Source organism: Schistocerca cancellata, chromosome 4, assembly GCF_023864275.1.
Source record: "Schistocerca cancellata isolate TAMUIC-IGC-003103 chromosome 4, iqSchCanc2.1, whole genome shotgun sequence".
In the NCBI taxonomy this organism is placed as follows: domain Eukaryota; kingdom Metazoa; phylum Arthropoda; class Insecta; order Orthoptera; family Acrididae; genus Schistocerca; species Schistocerca cancellata.
Window position 1 is genome coordinate 822,540,069 of NC_064629.1, and position 21,139 is coordinate 822,561,207.

Below are 21,139 nucleotides of genomic sequence, written 5' to 3' on the forward strand. Positions count from 1 at the left end.
ATTCAAAAAAGCTTCCAGTGCTCTCTATATGGATAAATAAGGTAGTATATTGTTTTCAAAGCAATATACCATTCTTCTTGCAAAATATTGGCAAGTCCAGGTAATGATGATGGCGGTGGACGGAGATCACGCATCCTGCTCTCCAAAGTAGACCACAAAGACTCAACAATATTGAGATTTTGTGACTGTGATGACCAAGGGAGGTGCGAAAATTTATTCTCGTGCTCACAAAACCAGTCCTGGATTATGCGTGGTGTGTAAACAGCGGCCCTGTCGACATGGAACACAGTATCACTATTGGAGAACAAACATTATACCACGGGATGGATCTAATCACCCAAAATATTCCATAATCCTTGGTAATTCTAACTTGCAGAGCGACCATGGGGTCCATGGGGTCATACCACGGTATGGCTGCCCAAAACATCTCCGAACCCCCGCGATGTTTCATTACTGGGAAGTTGGTTGGTTGGTTGGTTGGTTTGGGGAAGGAGACCAGACAGCGAGGTCATCGGTCTCATAGGATTAGGGAAGGACGGGGAAGGAAGTCGGCCGTGCCCTTTGAAAGGAACCATCCCGGCATTTGCCTGGAGCGGTTTAGGGAAATCACGGAAAACCTAAATCAGGATGGCCGGATGCGGGATTGAACCGTCGTCCTCCCGAATGCGAGTCCAGTGTCTAACCACTGCGCCACCTCGCTCGGTTTACTGGGAAGTAAACTCGGCCATAAGTTGGAAACAAGACTCATCCGACCAAATGACGTTCTTCCATTGCTCCATAGTCCATGTTTTATGGCTTTGGCACCACGTTTTCCTGTTACGGGCATTTGTATCACTAGTGATTGGTTTTGGATATCCAGCTCGCCCAACAATTTCCTGCTTCTGGTACTCCCTTCGTACGGTTTTGGAGCTGACAGTGTTCGTGAGTGGGACATTTAGTTCTGCAGTGACTTTTGAAGCTGTCGTCGTCCTATGTTTGATCACAAACCCCATCTGTGTGTATCTGCTACCATCATTCAACAAAGTCTTTCATCCGCGTTGTGGCTAACGGATGACTAATTTTTGTGTGTGCATAAATACTTCGATACGTTGCCTCCTAAAAACTTCGGCTCCCTATGCTACGGAAGCACTGACCATACGAGCACCAACAAATTTCCCCACGTTCATATTCAATGAGTTCCGACAATACGCACTCACAACTGCACAGGTCACTGTTCTGACGACGACTGGCACTTGGAGCATGTTGGAGACATTACAGAGTTGCCGTTCGTGGTCAAATATAACAGCACAACCTGTAGGTTTGGCTAGCATCTGCGCTTTTATGCATGCCTTCATTTCAAGCGGTGTTTCCATATTTTTGTCAAATCCCCGTATGTCTGTAAGTCTCAAATGAATTACGCTTGTGACATTCGATTAAGTATAGCTCCAAAATGGCGAAGAATGTCCACATAAATACCCCATATAAGTTTTCCACGACCTCAAGAGATGTTTGAAACTTGTGTTAAGTATAAAGAATTATCTCAGCTCACGAAATTTCATGCGGAAAGTAATAAAAATTCCATGTGGCTCAACGGACTAATGCAAATCTTTCAACTGGACGCCAGTTACACGAATTGCTTGTCCATAACGAAACTCAATCAGTTTATTAGGTCTAGTTTAACGTGGAATCTGAGCAATGCGTCGCTGTACTGTAGGGGAATTTTTCCATCGTCGATACATAGTTTTAATTTAAGTTGTCGTCTGCGTTTTCCTGTCTGTATGTGAAGGCTACTCTAAGGAACTACTGCAGCGACTTTGACACGGCCTCACTGAAAGATAGACAGATTAACGAGGATGGTTTGTGTACATAATTTATTAGCTCTACGCCAGACAAGTCATAGATACTCAGTCTACCCATCGAAGCCAGGACAGCTCGCTGGTTCAGATAAAAACCTGGGATAAAGGCAAACTGAAATATTCCTTCATCCGATCGGTAGTCGATCACTACATCTTTTTGTTTCGAGGCACTCGCATTACCGTCAAACTATCGAGGTCGTTATGCGGTAAATGAAATTTGTACGTATAATAGTTGAGTACCCGGAGCTGCCCAGGTATGTATTTATTCTAGACTTCTAATCTGCTCCTCCCCACCCCCTTCTCTGGCCATCGCCTCTTACCCCTCTCTCTGTCCATTTGCTCTTCCCCGTCTGTCATTCACGTCCTTTCCCCTCTGCCCATCTGCTCCTCACACTCCACCTCCTCCTCCCCCCCTCCCTCTATTTGTCCTCCTCCTAACACCTGCTTCTATCCATCTCCTCCACTTTCCTTTCTCTGTATATCTCATCCTTTCCATTCCCTCTGTTCGTCTCCTATCTCTTTCCGTCCATTTCCCACTCTGCTATCTCCCTCCATCTCCTCCTCACCCTATTTACATCCATCTCCGCCTTCGCCTGTCCGTCTGTCTGTCTGTCAGTCATCTCCTCTTGCCCGCTTCTATCTCCACGTTATCACTCTTACCTCAGTAGTAGCTTGCTGGTATTTCTTTCCACATAATAAGCAATATGTGTTCCAGCTTTGGCTGAAATCGATCTAGGGGCTTAGAAGTAGTTTCTACCCGTAGCTTTGCCCAGGTACGCACATGCCGCATATATTCACATATATTTAACATTGTTCACACATATTTGCACACATAGTTCGTCTTGTCTCTACCAAAATCCACCCTGCAGTTTCGCTTTCACGCAGGTCAATTTTTATGACGTCATATCTCCTGAACTATAATTCGTACAATGATATAATTTTATATTCACATTCAGCGGTATACGTATATGTGAACTCTGACTGCAGAATGTATCGCGAATACAGTTAGTAGTAAATGATTACTAAATTTTAACGTCATGCCTGAGCTGGCAATTGTACAGCATGAACAGCGACAGTATATCAAGCGATAAGCCCTTCTCCTTTCATCATTTTCTGGCCACTGTCAGGGAGAAAAACGTTTCGAAAGATTTTGAAATTATGTGTTAAGCTTGTTGCAAGTGACTATGTGCTCTCATTTTCAAATATTGGATGAATAGCTTCTGGGTATTCGTGCTTCGTGGGCTACACTGCTATTTCAATCCCACTCCCACCTTTTTGATAGGTAGTTGTCTTACCACCACAGCCGATTTTTCCCAGATAGCAAGTGATATGTGTACAATGTTTGGTTGAAACAGGCCAGTGTATTAGGAGGAGATGTGGAACATACATACGTACATCCATATTTATAAAACACTACTGGCCATTAAAATTGCTACACCACAAAGATGACGTGCTACAGACGCGAAATTTAACCGACAGCAAGAAGATGTTGTGATATGCAAATGATTAGCTTTTCAGATCATTCACACTAGGTTGGCGCCGGTGGTGACACCTACAACGTGCTGACATGAGGAAAGTTTCCAACCGATTTCGCCGGCCGGAGTGACCGAGCGGTTCTAGGCGCTACATTCTGGAGAAGCGCGACCGCTGCGGTCGCAGGTTCGAATCCTGCGTCGGGCATGGATGTGTGTGTTGTCCTTAGGTTAGTTAGGTTTAAGTAGTTCTAAGTTCTAGGGGACTGATGACCTCAGCAGTTAAGACCCATAGTGCTCAGAGCCATTTGAACCATTTTGAACCAACCGATTTCTCGTACACAAACAGCAGTTGACCGGCGTTGCCTGGTGAAGCGTTGTGATGCCTCGTGTAAGGAGGAGAAATGCGTACCATCACGTTTCCGACTTTGATAAAGGTCGGATTGTAGCCTATCGCGATTGCGGTTTATCGTATCGCGACATTGCTGCTCGCGTTGGTCGAGATCCAATGACTGTTAGCAGAATACGGAATCGGCGGGTTCAGGAGGGTAATACGGAACGCCGTGCTGGATCCCAACGGCCTCGTATCACTAGCAGTCAAGATGACAGGCATCTTATCAGCATAGATGTAACGGATCGTGCAGCCACGTCTCGATCTCTGAGTCAACAGATGGGGACGTTTGCAAGACAAAACCACCTGCACGAACGGTTCGACGACGTTTGCAGCAGCATGGACTATCAGCTCGGAGATCATGGCTGCGGTTACCCTTGACGCTGCATCACAGACAGGATTGCCTGCGATGGTGTACTCAACGACAAGCATGGGTGAACGAATGGCAAAACGTAATTTTTTCGGATGAATCCAGGTTTGGTTTACAGCATCATGATGGTCGCATCCGTGTTTGGCGACATCGCGGTGAACGCTCATTGGAAGCGTGTATTCGTCATCGCCATACTGCCATAACACCCGGCGTGATGGTATGGGGTGACATTGGTTACACGTCTCGGTCACCTCTTGTTCGCATTGACGGCACTTTGGACGTTACATTTCAGATATGTTACGACCTGTGGCTCTACCCTTTTTCGATCCCTGTAAAACCCTACATTTCAGAAGGATAATGCACGACCGCATGTTGCAGGTCCTGTACGGGCCATTCTGGATACAGAAAATGTTCGACTGCTGCCCTGGCCAACACATTCTCCAGATCTCTCACCAATTGAAAATGTCTGGTCAATGGTGGCGGAGAAACTGGCTCGTCACAATTCGCCAGTCACTACTCTTGATGAACTCTGATATCTTGTTGAAGCTGCATGGGCAGCTGTACCTGTACACGCCATCCAAGCTCTGTTTGATTCAATGCCCAGGCGTATCAAGGCTGTTATTACGGCCAGATGTGGTTAATCTGGGTACTGATTTCTTAAGATCTATGCACCCAAATTGCGTGAAAATGTAATTACATGTCAGTTCTAGCATAATATATTTGTCCAATAAATACCCGTTTAACGTCTGCATTTCTTCTTGGTGTAGCAATTTTAATGGCCAGTAGTGTAACTACGGATTAAAAATGAAATGGCATGCAGTATGTGTGTAACCTTTTTTTCCTCCCAGTTTGTCAGTTACTTTTCATGGAGCGTTACACCGTACTTTTCTCCTACGGAGATACCAGTTCTCACGGTATTTTCCGACTAAAATCGGTTAGTATGCAGCGGGCAGCATGAGCTCTGATCTAATTCATTTTCTCCCATCCAGGAAATCGCCAAACATATTATCACCGCTTCAATGTAATTTTACATAAAAAAACCTGCTTTTCATGTGTAAAACTGATACAACGAATTGTGGTCAGCTATATATGAAACAAAACTACATCTGCTTCTGGTATTTGGTTGCGAAACAATCGTTAAGCAGCTAAGAGAATTGAATGAACGCGTAAAAGCAACGGATACCATTGGGTAATGGTGAACCGAATAACACAATAATATCGTTGGGTGCAATATAAACCCGTAGACGGCAGAAAATAAAGAGGTGCGGAATATCATAGGGACAACGGAAACAGTTTACATTACATGTGTTTCAGATTTCGAAAAAACTTTTTTACAGTGGGCTACTCTACGTCATACTTCCTGTTGACAAGAAGCACATCTTTTAACACAGTTAAAGCGAAAAGCAATGTAAGATCTTAGGAACAGTATAATAGTCGTTTTCGAATAATCCTGTGAGCTTGCGGAAATGTATTTGTCATTTTTGTGTGGAAAGACATCCTTTTTATTGAATCTACAGGGGGTTTCATTGTTAAATGCTAATCTCCCTGAGGAGATTGAAATGGTTCAAATGGCTCTGAGCACTAAGGGACTTAACTTCTAAGCTCATCAGTCCCCTAGAACTTAGAACTACTTAAACCTAACTAACCTAAAGACATCACACACATCCATGCCCGAGGCAGGATTCGAACCTGCGACCGTAGCGGCCGCGCGGTTCCAGACTGTAGCGCCTTTAACCGCTTGGCCACCACGGCCGGCTGAGGAGATTCCTTGGGACTAATAAACAGAGAAACAGACACGGATGAGTCAAAAAATAATGTGCGACGGTCACCGTTAAACTGAATGCCGCCTGGTGGTATTGAAGGATATGACGCGGCAAGGAATGTGTAGCAGAGACTAACAGTGAATCGTTCCACCGACGATGCAGTCCACAAATGGGAAAATCCACTGGCGTATGCGACTGTGACAAATGGGAGATTGCTACGGTTCAGCGCCTGGAGTGGTGAATCACGGAACCAGTGAAGCCGATCGGCTGTCTGCGTGCCACTGTCGTGAGAATCTATGCAAAGTAGTTGAAGCACGGTGGAACCACGAGTAGGCGGCAAGGTGTTGGCCTCCTACGCCACATTACAGAATGAGGAGCTCGGAGCCTTGGCGCTCCGTAAAGAAAGGTAGGCAGTGATATGCGGCGACAGAGCTGTGCTAGTGCAGGTACAAGCGTTCCAAAGCCCACCGTTCAGAGCACACTGTTGAATAAGGTGATTCGCAGCAGTCGGTCCTTACGTGTTGCCATGTTGGCCCAACTGCGTCGTTAGTTACGACTGCGGTGGGCACGAAATCATAGAGATTGGACCGTAGATCAATGGACAGGTCGCCTGATCCGATTAATCAGATGAATCACGTTTGTTAAACCAGGTCGATGGTCATGTCCGGATACGCCGTCATCCGGGTGAACGGTCACTCGAACCATGCATCGCGCAATGGACGCACGCCGCTGAAGGAAGTTTTATTCTGTGACATTCATCTTGCCATCCTGAGCCTTAGGTTAGTTAGGTTTAAGTAGTTCTAAGTTCTAGGGGACTGATGACCTTAGAAGTTAAGTCCCATAGTGCTCAGAGCCATTTGAACCATTTTAACAATGTCTTCCCAGACAGTGATAGCATCTTCCAGCAGGTTAATTGTCTGTGTCATAAGGACTGAATCGTGCTGGAGTGGTTTGTGAAGTATGATAGTAGGCTGACGATGATGTCTTGGCCACCAAATACGCGTGGTATGATCCTAATGGAACACAATTGGGACATTACCGGGAGCCAGCCAAACCACGAGCCCGCAATGTATGGGAATTACTTGGCATGAGCGAAGTTTCTCAAGAAACTTTACCGTATAACCTGTGTTAAAGACTGTACACGTTTTCGTAGACGAAATAGGTATTCACACCACGAAACCGCTGAAAAATTTGTATCCGTGGGCTACAAGTAAGTTCAAACTACGTCTTAAAAAGCAGCATGGAAAAGCAGTAATTAAAGCCGTGCTTGTGGTTAACTGCTCACCGTTAACTCAGATATCACGTGTTAAGGCCGACAGTGGACAGTGGCTGCCTGGGACTACGGCAGTCTGCACGTGTATGTAACGTAAACTGATATTCCGGCTAATACCCTCTAAGTTTAGAGTAGCAACGTTTAATAGGAAGTGGGACATGAAGAACATGAATCTAATTTTAATGAGGGGAATACTAAGGAGAGAGGAATTTATGTTAGGTGCAGTGTTAGGTCTTTAAGACTCTCGACAGATCACTATTAATGCGTGGAACTAGAGTTGCGCTCTACCAAAACTACTACAAAAGAGTGTGTAAGAGTGAGGTTGGGAGTAAGTGTCTTCTTTCTTTTATTTTTTGTTTTGTTTTGCACGTAATTAGAACAGTACATCATTCAATGCAAATCCTTGAGTAATTTATACCCTTACACAACATAAATTGCATTTTATAAGCAATAAAAATTAGTTGATCCATAACTTTTGGGCTTTTATGCAACCAAAGCAATTACTTTTGACGTAAGTACAGTTAATATGCACAAACATTATATATATATATATATATATATATATATATATATAATTGTTTTTGTTTTGTACTCACTACAATGTTCATCATTATGATCAAAGGCAACAGTTTTCCTGTTCTTATTGATAAATACAGAGGCTGTTTATGTATAACTGGAACATGTTTGATATGACTTCGACGAAGTATTGACGCGATGTTTGATATAGTCTTTTATTTTATATTTTCGTTGAGAAATTTGGCTTTCCTAGCTCTGTATAATAAATACGAATTTTTTAAAATTTTTACTGCAAGATCCTTCAGTTTCAAGTTAAAAATCAACAATTTTAGAATAAAACATGAATTATATATTGACAGTTTCTGTTTTGCTATAAATGCTATTATTCTTAAGTAACAGACTGGAGCATAACTATGTAGAACAAAACTGTTCGTTAGGTTACCTGCCTTTCTTATATCCTCACTCAGTTTCTAGACAGTGCACTGCTTCTAGTTTTTAGGGGAATCTAGTTAGACACTGACCGCGTATGCAGAGAAAGCAATCGTTATGAGGTGACGCTCGATAGGTATGCTTCAAAAAAAAAAATAGCTCTGAGCACTATGGGACTTAACTTCTAAGGTCATCAGTCCCCTAGAACTTAGAACTACTTAAACCTAACTAACCTAAGGACATTACACACATCCATGCCCGAGGCAGGATTCGAACCTGCGACCGTAGCGGTCGCGCGGTTCCAGACTGTAGCGCCTAGAACCGCTCGGCCACCCCATCCGGCCAGGTATGCAACGCACCCAACAAAATTACCGCGGGCTACGCGTACTTATGATAGTCAACGGAAGCCTACGATACTTTTACAACTGTATGCTGAACAGGTACCACTACTTTTGAGTGCTCGGAAGACGCTAGGTGTATCAAAATGCTATTGGATAAACTACAAGGAAAATGTCACAAGACATCAACGAAATGGCAGAGGCGCGTGGAAAGAACGATCTTGTAATGGGGCGAGAATACAATTTGGAAGGAAGACGATTGGAAAATGAGGGCAGAAAGCCAACATAAAGGTGTAAAAAGAGATCGAAGAGGCTAGTGGATATGACGGAGATAGTTTTACGCACAATGGATAAAAGATTACACGCTTTGGGAGCAAAATATGCAGGAGGAAAAAATAAAAGACAAGTAATTTCAGTAACAAAAAAAGTATTAGACACACTACTGGCCATTAAAATTGCTACACCACGAAGATGACGTGCTACAGACGCGAAATTTAACCGACAGGAAGAAGACGCTGTGATATGCAAGTGATTAGCTTTTGAGAGCATTCACACAAGGTTGGCGCCGGTGGCGACACCTACAACGTGCTGACATGGGGAAAGTTTCCAAACGATTTCTCATACACAAACAGCAGCTGACCGCCGTTGCCTGGTGAAACGTTGTTGTGATGCCTCGTGTAAAGAGGAGAAATGCGTACCATTACGTTTCCGACTTTGATAAAGGTCGGATTGTAGCCTATCGCGATTGCGGTTTATCGTATCGCGACATTGCTGCTCGCGTTGGTCGAGATCCAATGAATGTTAGCAGAATATGGAATCGGTGGGTTCAGGAGGGTAATACGAAACGCCGTGCTGGATCCCAACGGCCTCGTATCACTAGCAGTCGAAATGACAGGCATCTTATCCGCATGGCTGTAACGGATCGTGCAGCCACGTCTCGATCCCTGAGTCAACAGATGGGGACGTTTGCAAGACAACAACCATCTGCACGAACAGTTCGACGACGATTGCAGCAGTATGGACTATCAGTTCGGAGACCATTGCTGCGGTTACCCTTGACACTGCATCACAGACAGGAGCGCCTGCGATGGTGTACTCAACGACGAACGTGGGTGCACGAATGGATAAACGTCATATTTTCGAATGAATCCTGGTTCTGTTTACAGCATCATGATGCTCCCACCCGTGTTTGGCAATATCGCGGTGAACGCACAATGGAAGCGTGTATTCGTCATCGCCATACTGGCGTATCACCCGGCGTGATGGTATGGGTAGCCATTGGTTACACGTCTCGGTCACCTCTTGTTCGCATTGACGGCACTTCGAACAGTGGACGTTACATTTCAGATGTGTTACGATCAGTGGCTCTACCCTCTATTCGATTCCTGTGAAGCCCTACATTTCAGCAGGATAATGCATGACCGCATGTTGCAGGTCTTGTACCGGCCTTTCTGGATGCAGAAAATGTTCGACTATTGCCCTATCCAGCACATTCTCCAGATCTCTCACCAACTGAAAACATCTGGTCAGTGGTTGCCGAGCAACTGGCTCGTCACAATACGCTAGTCACTACTCTTGAACAACTGTGGTATCGTGTTGAAGCTGCATGGGCAGCTGTACCTGTACACGGCATCCAAGTTCTGTTCGATTCAATGCCTAGGCGTATCATGGCCGTTATTAGGGTAGAGGTGGTTGTTCTGGGTACTGATTTCTCACTATCTATGCACCCAAAATGCGTGAAAATGTAATCACATGTCAGTTCTAGTATAATATGAATGCCGTTTATCATCTGCATTTCATCTTGGTGTAGCAATTTTAATGGCCAGTAGTGTAGTTATGAGTCGAGAAGAAGGAAAGAAGAAGTACTGTATTTTCTTGAATACTGTCTGGTTTATTGGTAACGTGTTGCGTACACATACCTATGTACAACAGCGACTGTGTCGGCCAGGCAGTTTACTGCAAGTACTGACTTAATGATTAACGTTTTGGTTACAGAAGCGAGTTAGCAAAATCAAGTAACAACTGTTAGGAACATGGTAACTGGAAATCGTGATCATTAGTTTGTCTTTAAATCGATCCAGAAGACCGAGTCGTATGTCTAGTGCCTTATCAACACGCTTTTAAATTAAATCACTTCAAAGGCATTGTCTCAAAACACATATTTTTGTTGTGTAAACGAAATTTGTTCCGTTATCAGCGAGTTCTTTAACCTCTTAAAGGTTAAGCTATGTTTGAAAGTTGTAAAAAAAAAAAAGTAATGCAAGTGCGAAAGTTTTGAACATATTCTCGGAAACACATATCTTTCATCCATATTTGGTTCTTCACATGGATGACTTCCTAGTTTACTACGAACAGAATTTTACTCTCTGCGGATTAAACTGCACGAGTACGTTACTTACAGGCCTAACTGAGCTTTCTGAATCAATAATTTCTGATATGCACCGTACAGTGGGTTGCGGAGAATATACGGAGATCAGGATGCATAGATTTTTCTTCAATACAGAACGCCATGACAGTTTCAGAACGGTTTAGGATTCTGTATTATTTGCTACTACCACAAACTCAGCCGAAACCATGCTGACTCGCAATGTTCGCATCGGATGAACAAAGAACCAATCATATAATCTCAGTAGTCACAGGTGTTACGCCAACGATCTCTTGGTTATTGTTGAGTAATTTTTAATGGGCAGGAGGACACGCCTATCAAAGCTGATACAAATAATCAGTTTCCGATTCGAAAATATTTGCTCGTGCATTTCATTAGTTCCTATCCAGCCATATACATGCAACGATTATTTGCTTTCCTGGTGACAAAGCTGCTGGAAAATACTCATGATGTTTTTAATTTAACTGCCTCGTTATATCTTGATTTAATACGGAGGAACTCGAAGTCCTCGTTGTGCGCCGCATCGAAATCCGATACCGTACCGCGTTGCGAAAGTGTATATTTATGGCGCCCTAATTTACGTGAGCTTGCGCTACGCCACTGGAATGGTTTTGGAGAATTATGTCGGGTCTTTGCAAGTTTCTTTGACACTGAGAGAAATGATATTAGCGTGAAGTAGCCAGAAATCAATTACATTTAATTCGCACTTATTAGAGAGTAACAGTACAAGATATGCTTTTATATTGTTGTCGATAAACATTCAGCAATAAACGATCCTTCGATAATGGCTTTGAGGTCTGCAGCAGTGCTCACGGACAGGCATGTAGTGTGACTGAAATTCACTTTTATCGCGATATTTTCTTGAAAATTGATGTGGTTGGGTGGTGGCTATGTGAAAGTACAGGTTAATTCTTACTAACAAGTAAATAAAGTAACAACCCACTGTTAATTTATTAAAAACAAATAAAGACGTTAAAGTTCCAAAACCTCAGCTTTATCTGAAACTTCTGTTCATGATTTAAATTATATTTAGACACACATGGCTATTTACAAAGACAAAACAGAGCAAAGGGATGAACATGTCAGAGAAGTTACAAAATGGAACTACATAAATGATCCAGTAGAAAATTCAAATCCGTAAATGTGTTAGTACATGCTATATACAAGGGCTGTTTGGAAAGTAAGGTCTGATCGGTCGCGATATGGAAACCGCAGTGAAAATCAAATTTTTTTTATTTGCAGCACACTTTTCAGCTACCTCTCTATATAGTTGCCGCTCCGACTTAGATATTTGTCGTAGCATTGTACAAACTTTCCAGTATCCTCGTTACAGAAAGCAGTTGCCTGTGCTTTCCTCCAATTCTCTACACTGGTCTGCCTTTCGTTGTTTGTGCCAAATGTTGTCTTTGTAGCCAGCGGTTCATGTGAGCAGAGATGAACATCCGAGGGGGCCAGTTAAGGGCTGTGTTATGGGTGATCGAATACTTCATATCGAAACAGCTGCGGGAATGCCTTCGTTGCCTCTGAAAAATGTGGATGAGAATTGTCTTGAAAAGTTCTAGGGGACTGATGACCTCAGATGTTAAGTCCCATAGTGCTCAGAGCCAGTTGAACCATTTGAATTGTCTTGAAGAAAAAAAAAAAAACGCATGACATTTATGTTATGTGGGTTGCATAGCTCCAGGCGAAATCTCTCACCAGATCCACATACTTGGCGAGAGACACCGATGTTTTAAGAATTTGGACGTGATGACCTTGCGCACTCAACTGAAAAGAGCGAGGTGAAGTGATCAGCAGACACACTAAAGACACTGCCCAACACATCTGTGCAAAGTTCCATCGGATTTTCACAGTGGTTTCCATTTCGCACCAAATCGGACTTTACTTTCTGAATACGCCTCGTACATTCAGTGAGCATCAGTTATAATTAATATAAAAGGTGAAGAAAAATATTATGGAAATATTTCACATTATTTAACAGAATATTTGTTTCTAATGGACCTAAAGAGCATCATTAACAATGGCTTTTTGTTTTTCCTTTTTTATAAGAATTACTCTGTCACTTTGGTGCGCTGGCCTTGCCACAGTGGATACACCAGTTTGTGTCAGATCAACAAAGCTAAGCGCTGTCGGGAGAGGCCAGCACTTGGATGGGTGACCATCCAGGCCGCCAAGAGCTGTTGCTATTTTTTGGGGTGCACTTACCCTCATGATGCCAATTGAGGAGCTACTCGACCGAATAGTAGCGGCTCCAGTCAAAGAAAACCATCATAGCGACCGCGAGAGTGGTGTGCTGACCACACACCCCTCCTATCTGCATCCTCAGTGAGGATGACACGGCGGTCGGATGGTCCCGATGGGCCACTTGTGGCCTGAAGACGGAGTTCTTTTTTTTTACTCTGCCTGGCGGTCTAACGCAGTTCATCCCGAGCGGGAAGGCGTGGCGGTCCTCGGCACGAATCCGCTCGGTGGATTAGTGTCGAGGTCTGGTGTGCCGGCCAGCCTGTGGATGGTTTCTAAGGCCCTTTTCCATCTGCCTCGGCAATTGTGGACTAGTTCCCCTTATTTCCCCTTATTCCGCCTCAGTTACGCTATGTCAGTGGTAGCTGCGCAAACAGTGTCTCCATGTATGCGTACACCATGATTACTCTACCATGCAAACATTGGGGTTACACTCGTCTGGAATGAGATGTTCCCAGGTGGGAGGGGGGGGGGGGGGAGGGAGTCCGCTGGGGGCCGAACTGCACAATAATCTTAGGTTCGGTGTGGGGCGGTGGGCGGGTGAGTGGACTGCTGTAGCCTGTTGTGGAGTTGTGTACCACTGAGGTCTGCAGCGGGGACGAAGCCTCTCCGTCGTTTCTAGGTCCCCAGTTCAATACATATATACATACAAATATTAGAGAGAAAAGTAACTGGTGCACGTAGAACTCTCGTGTGGCTTCTTGCCGGCCGCGGTGGTCTAGCGGTTCTAGGCGCGCAGTCCGGAACCGCGCGGCTGCTACGGTCGCAGGTTCGAATCCCGCCTCGGGCATGGATGTGTGTGATGTCCTTAGGTTAGTTAGGTTTAAGTAGTTCTAAGTTCTAGGGGACTGATGACCACAGATGTTAAGTCCCTTAGTGCTCAGAGCCCTTTGAACCAATTGTGGCTTCTTAATATCCATAAGTTTCGTTATATGTGCAACGCAAGTGTGATAGACCAGTGAAATATTAAATGGCGGTCTACACAATACTGCCAACAGGGAAAATATTTTCAGGAGGATCATGAAATGCCGAGTGTTGCCCAACTGAAAAATGTTTCTTTTCTGAGCAAGTAATATCTGTGACTTCCCATATCACTGGCATTGCTCTTGAGGGGGTCGGGACGTTATTTTGGATTTGATAAAGAAGTCAGTGGTCCAGTATGGTCTGATGCCATTTCTGTTGCACCCCGCCCCCTTTCCCAAGGATGGACATTATGCACCCCTTTGTCTGCCTCTAGTGTTATCGATGTGGAAGTGTGAGAACTTTTAACAAATGTTTGCGAATCGTGTAACTTACACGGAATGTGGGTACCAGCTCGATATTCATCTTGTCAGACGTGGAAAACCGCTTAAAGAAAAGCATTCTGGTTGGCTGGTAGACAGACCCTCCTCGGTAATCCGCAGGGAGGATTGGGTCGGGTTCCAGGGCATCTGCCCGAATCACGGAAGAGGGGTGCTAACCTGCGCGGCTATACGGGTGGGTCAATGTGACTTTTCAAATGGAATGTACTTCTACAATAATCAAGTGCTAAATTATTCGACCGTAGGTATGGCTGAGCGCCATAGGTTATTATTTGCGCGACTTGTGAATGAATTCGGTTGAGACGTCCCCTTGTTGTATAGTATACGCAAAAGTTCTGTATTTTGCACAAGCAAGAAGAGAGACATTTAGCGCCCTGTCATATTCAAAGACGGAATTTACTGTCAAGTCAAGAGAGACGGAGCTGTAGCCTACAGAAGGGGGAGGATCGGGAAAAAAAGAGCCAATGTCCTTTTCAGAGGATCCATTCCGGAATTTTCTTGAAGTAATCTAGAAAAACCACAGAAATGTTATAACATTATGGCGGGGTGCAGATTTCAACTTTAATCATCCAGAATAAGTCCAGTACCCTGCTCTCAAGCGTTTCATTTGAACGTATTTTATAGCAAATACCCGCTTTATGTACACTATGTGATAAAAAATATCCGGACACCTGGCTGAAAATGACTTACAAGTTTGTTGCGCCCTCCATCGTTAATGCTGGAATTCAATACAGTGTTGGCCTACCCATCGCCTTGATGACAGCTTCCACCCTCGCAGGCATCCGTTCAATCAGGTGCTGGAAGGATTCTTGGGGAATGGCAGCCCATTCTTCGCGGAGTGCTGCACTGGGAGAGGTATCGATGTCGGTCGGTGAGGCACGAAGTTGGCGTTCCAAAACAGCTGAAGGTGTTCAACAGGATTCAGAGCAGGACTCTGTGCAGGCCAGTCCACTACAGGAATGGTATTGTCGAGTAACCACTCCGCCACATGCCGTTAATTATGAACAGGTGATCTATCGTGTTGTAAGATGGAATCACCGTCCCCGTATTGCTCTTCGACGGTGGGAAGCAAGAAGGTGCTTAAAACATCAATGTAGGCCTGTGATGTGATAAGGCCACGCAAAACAACAAGAAGTGTAAGTCCCCTCCATAAAAAACACGATCACACCGTAACATCACCGCCTCTGAATTTTACTGTTGGCACTACACACGCTGGTTGATGACGTTCACTGGGCATTCACCATACCCACAACCTGCCATCGGATCGCCACATTGTATACTGTGATTCGTCACTCCACACAACGTTTTTCCACTGTTCAGTCGTCCAATGTTTACACTCCTTACACCAAGCGAGACGTCGTTTGGCATTTGCCGGCCGGTGTGGTCGTGCGGTTCTAGGCGCTTCAGTCTGGAACCGCGTGACCGCTACGGTCGCAGGTTCGAATCGTGCCTCGGGTATGGATGTGTTTGATGTCCTTATGTTAGTTAGGTTTAAGTTGTTCTAAGTTCTAGGGGACTGATGACCTCAGATGTTAAGTCCCATACTGTTCAGAGCTATAGCCATTTTATTCTATTTCGTACAAACATACTACTGCACACGGGCGGGTATAAAAAAGCGGATTTATGTTGTTTTGCGTTGTTAAGTATCTTCTGGCGAAATATTAACAACGAATGAAAAGTGTAGACACTGTAGTAAAGTACTAAGAGGGAGTTTGTTGTGCATCAGGTACACATTGTTTCATTGGTGCAACACCGTGAACAGATCTTTGCGAAAGCTCAAGTGACTCTTTCCTGGAACTGCAGAGTATGTGGAAGGAGAGAACTGATTAAACGATAGTAGCAGATGTCTGTGTCTTTCAGCCGCGTTTTGAGGGAAGAAGGAAAGAATTGCTAGGAATCAAGGGTAACAGGTGGTATGAGGCTGGAAGGGAAATGGTCGCTGGTAGGGACAGATTACGGCCTGGAAGTTTTATTGTTCACGAGAAAACACTTTTCTACAGCTGTCAGAGACAGGTGAAGAGGAGCCGTAGGCAAAAGTAGGAGTAGACAATACATGGGATACTTCAGCCGTTGTCGGCAAGCCTAGGACTGTAAAAGTTTTAGCAAAAAAATAAGTACTACCGTTAGACAGTGGCCGTGTATGAAGTGTAGCCTTAAGTTTCCGGAAAGTCTTGGGACAAGGTGCGAGGCCATCAGCATTTCTAAATCAAAGGTTTCACTGAGTTAAATGGAGAGAGTTTAGTTTCAAATAGCGAACACTCCGCTGCAGAGTGGGCTCCGCAATATTGTTTCTTCCAGTCCCCAAAGCTATGTAGGAGAAATTCTGTGAAATCTGAAATGTAGAACAGGTACTGCCGGAAGCACAGCTGGGAGAGCGGGTAGCGAATCATGCGTGGGCAGAGAACTTGCCTGCGACAGTCGGAGGTCATAAGTTCGATTTCCGGTTCGGCACACAGTTTTAATCTGGCATGAAGTTTCGAAACAGCAAACACTACTCTGCAAAGTGAAAATTCATTCTGATTACGTTATATACTTTCATTTTAATGTGCCGTGTGAAGTGGTACAATGACTAAAACCGCATATGGGTATCACCTTTCTCGTTCTAGCTCTATAGGGTTTCCGTAAGTGTGTTAACTTTCTGCAATTTGGCAAATAAATGCTTATTTTGGTACCTCTGCACCGAAACTGACGAAAATCATTTTTCTCAATATGATCACATTAAGAAATACTTGGAAATGAAAGTAGTTGAACAGATATTTGTGAATGAATTACCTCACAAAGACAGGCAGCAGTGATTTGCAGCCTTCCGTGCTTGACTGGCCAACTTTCCAAATGCCATGTCTCACTCAGGTGTGTTATTTTCTGATAAATATACAGTACGTTGCTGTTCAGATGGGAGGAACATTGTTTAGTGATCTAAGGTAAATGCCCATTATTTGAAAGAGTTTGAAGGGAACGCACCTCGTTTGTTACACATTAAAGGAAATTCTTATTTGGGAAAATTGCAAACGGGCTTCATACCTCAGATGGAAGACGAGAAAATCGTGGGTCATATGAGATTGCAGCGGAAAGGATCTCCACCACACATTGCTATTCAGGTGCGTTGGCGTTCCTTGATGACCAGTTCCGAGTTGCTGCAATGGGCGTAGTCCAGCAACATTCAGCTCTACTGAAACGGCCATCACGAACTCCGGACGTTACCACGTTAGATAACATATTATGGGCAGCAATGTCCAATGTGGCTCAACGTTGATACAACAGTAATGAAGTATTGTGCTAAAGTGTTGAGGAAGCTTTCCGAAAAGTTCTGATATGGTCCGCAAGAGATAAAGGAGGACGTCTCCGTGTAGTGCACGATGGTTGACATACAGATCCGCTGGATATATACGCTGCGCCAGAAAGACGCGTGGCATCCAGAGGTGGAGGAGGATACGAAATGAAACTTCACAGCTTGAGAGGATATGTAATGTTATTCCATCAGTTGCAAAATCGAGTCAAATTTGCAAAGAAGTTGGCAGTACAAGCCCAGTTATATGCATCACGTTGCACACGCTCTGGCCTGGATGAATGCACTGATTCGGTTGGGAAGGGTGTCTTAAAGCCGTTGTAGCTTCTCCTGAGGCAATCTATACCACAACTGGTGTAAATGGTCCTTGATGTCCTCGAAATGGCGCTGGGGCTGAGTTGACGTCGCTGCTGGTCCCTCACATATTCTGTCGTGGGCAGATCGATGCGCTTAGTGCGCAACGCTCCGGCGTAACATCAAGCGCTAACACGTCGGCATGGAACGTAGACGAATGGAAGGCTGTGAGGCGACTTCAGCCAATAGTACGCTGACTAGGACCGCACCACGACAGGAGCTGCCTCTAGACGAAGAGAATATAAGCACCGTTCCAGATTGCCTTGGCCGCACTAGAAGAGCCGCACTAAAAGACGAGCCGTCGTCCTAACTGTTTACCTGAGACTTGTGCCTTATATTAATTGCTAGCATGGAAATTGTACAGGGTGTTTCAAAAATGACCGGTATATTTGAAACGGCAATAAAAACTAAACGAGCAGCGATAGAAATACACCGTTTGTTGCAATATGCTTGGGACAACAGTACATTTTCAGGCAGACAAACTTTCGAAATTACAGTAGTTACAATTGTCAACAACAGATGGCGCTGCGGTATGGGAAACTCTATAGTACGTTATTTTCCACATATCCACCATGCGTAGCAATAATATGGCGTAGTCTCTGAATGAAATTACCCGAAACCTTTGACAACGTGTCTGGCGGAATGGCTTCATATGCAGATGAGATGTACTGCTTCAGCTGTTCAATTGTTTCTGGATTCTGGCGGTACACCTGGTCTTTCAAGTGTCCCCACAGAAAGAAGTCACAGGGGTTCATGTCTGGCGAATAGGGAGGCCAATCCACGCCGCCGCCTGTATGTTTCGGATAGCCCAAAGCAATCACACGATCATCGAAATATTCATTCAGGAAATTAAAGACGTCGGTCGTGCGATGTGGCCGGGCACCATCTTGCATAAACCACGAGGTGTTCGCAGTGTCGTCTAAGGCAGTTTGTACCGCCACAAATTCACGAAGAATGTCCAGATAGGTGATGCAGTAATCGTTTCGGATCTGAAAAATGGGCCAATGATTCCTTTGGAAGAAATGGCGGCCCAGACCAGTACTTTTTGAGGATGCAGGGACGATGGGACTGCAACATGGGGCTTTTCGGTTCCCCATATGCGCCAGTTCTGTTTATTGACGAAGCCGTCCAGGTAAAAACAAGCTTCGTCAGTAAACCAAATGCTGCCCACATAAATATCGCCGTCATCAATCCTGTGCACTATATCGGTAGCGAATGTCTCTCGTGCAGCAATGGTAGCGGCGCTGAGGGGTTGCCGCGTTTGAATTTTGTATGGATAGAGGTGTAAACTCTGGCGCATGAGACGATACGTGGACGTTGGTGTCATTTGGACCGCAGCTGCAACACGGCGAACGGAAACCCGAGGCCGCTGTTGGATCACCTGCTGTAGTAGCTGCGCGTTGCCCTCTGTGGTTGCCGTACGCGGTCGCCCTACCTTTCCAGCACGTTCATCCGTCACGTTCCCAGTCCGTTGAAATTTTTCAAACAGATCCTTTATTGTATCGCTTTTCGGTCCTTTGGTTACATTAAACCTCCGTTGAAAACTTCGTCTTGTTGCAACAACACTGTGTTCTAGGCGGTGGAATTCCAACACCAGAAAAATCCTCTGTTCTAAGGAATAAACCATGTTGTCTACAGCACACTTGCACGTTGTGAACAGCACACGCTTACAGCAGAAAGACGACGTACAGAATGGCGCACCCACAGACTGCGTTGTCTTCTATATCTTTCACATCACTTGCAGCGCCATCTGTTGTTGAAAATTGTAACTACTATAATTTCGAAAGTTTGTCCGCCTGAAAATGTACTGTTGTCCCAAGCATATTGCAACAAACGGTGTATTTCTATCGCTGCTCGTTTAGTTTTTATTGCCGTTTCAAATATACCGGTCATTTTTGAAACACCCTGTATATAGCGAAGGACATTGGTTATTTGCATGCCGCCAATTGCTTCAGAGTTACGTATTGTCCATTCAATTTATTGTAACAAACTCCATTAATATAATTCGCTTGTATGTTGTCTAGGTATCCGAGAAAACTTTCTAGGGACCCTATATTACAGGAGTGGGCAGAATACCAAACACAGTATGGTGATCCTCCGTTGTGGTGGTCAGGCATGGCCGACTGCTACCTTGTCGACAAGCATGCCTGCCCTCAGCTTCCCATGCACAGCAACACCAGGCCACTGTGACATCTGAATGCCTCAGAAATCCGTATACTACACGACTCGACTACTCAGTCATATGAAGAACCACAATGAATCCCCTTTCAAACTCTGTCAGGTACTGATAACGCATTCTCAAACCTGTACGCTAGATCTTTGTGTTCTTGACAATGATCACTTAACATCTGACGCTGTTTATGCCCTTTTACATACCTCACTGGGCCTGGTAACAGCACTAACCACGAACAAAATAAATACCGTCTGGTAGTCATTCTACCTTTCATAGAGAATTGTAACTCAAGTCGAGTACATACTCACCGATTGTGTGTAAGTGTACGAAGTTACACTGACATCTCACGATGTTTTCTGGGCGCTTCTCTTTTTTGTCAGGAAGTGTCGCTTTTTCCGCATTCGTAGCTACTCAGCGTAGATGGATATTATACGGAGGATGCGCGTACGATTCCTGATACTACTATGGATTTTTCCTTAGTGTGAAATGATAATTAAATCAAGACCCTAAGCTGTCGACAGACGTTGATATACATCAACGGGGACAGTTGAAAATGTGTGCCCCGACCGGGACACGAACCCGGGATCTTCTGCTTACATGGTAGACGCTCTGTCCATCTGAGCCATCGAGGGCACAGAGGATAGTGCGACTGCAGGTATTTATCCCTTGCACGTTCCCTGTGAGACTCACATTCTCAACTTAATGTCCACACCCTGCCCATTATAGTCATTACTCGCGGCAGACAATCTTACCGACTCCCGTAAGAGTTCGGGCAATGCGTGTGTATCCAGCACAGAAGAAGAAGGTCGATGGCCGGTTAGCTTTAACTATATGAAGATGGTATCTGTTCTTTCGGACATGCTGGATGCACTCACATTGCCAGAACTCTTACGGGAATCGGTAGATTGACAGCCGCGAGTAATGAGTATAGTGAGCAGGGGTATTACACATGTAGTGTGTCGACAGTAAGTTGGAAGTGTAGGTCTCACGGGAAGAGTGCAAGGGATAAAT

General features: G+C 44.7%; 1 non-coding gene across 1 annotated transcript; it reads right to left on the minus strand.

The window, feature by feature from the left end:
- Window positions 1-20,686: 20,686 nt before the first annotated feature.
- On the minus strand, window positions 20,687-20,761 carry Trnat-ugu (transfer RNA threonine (anticodon UGU)). Its single transcript has one exon. It is a non-coding gene; the product is annotated as a tRNA-Thr (tRNA).
- Window positions 20,762-21,139: the final 378 nt, after the last annotated feature.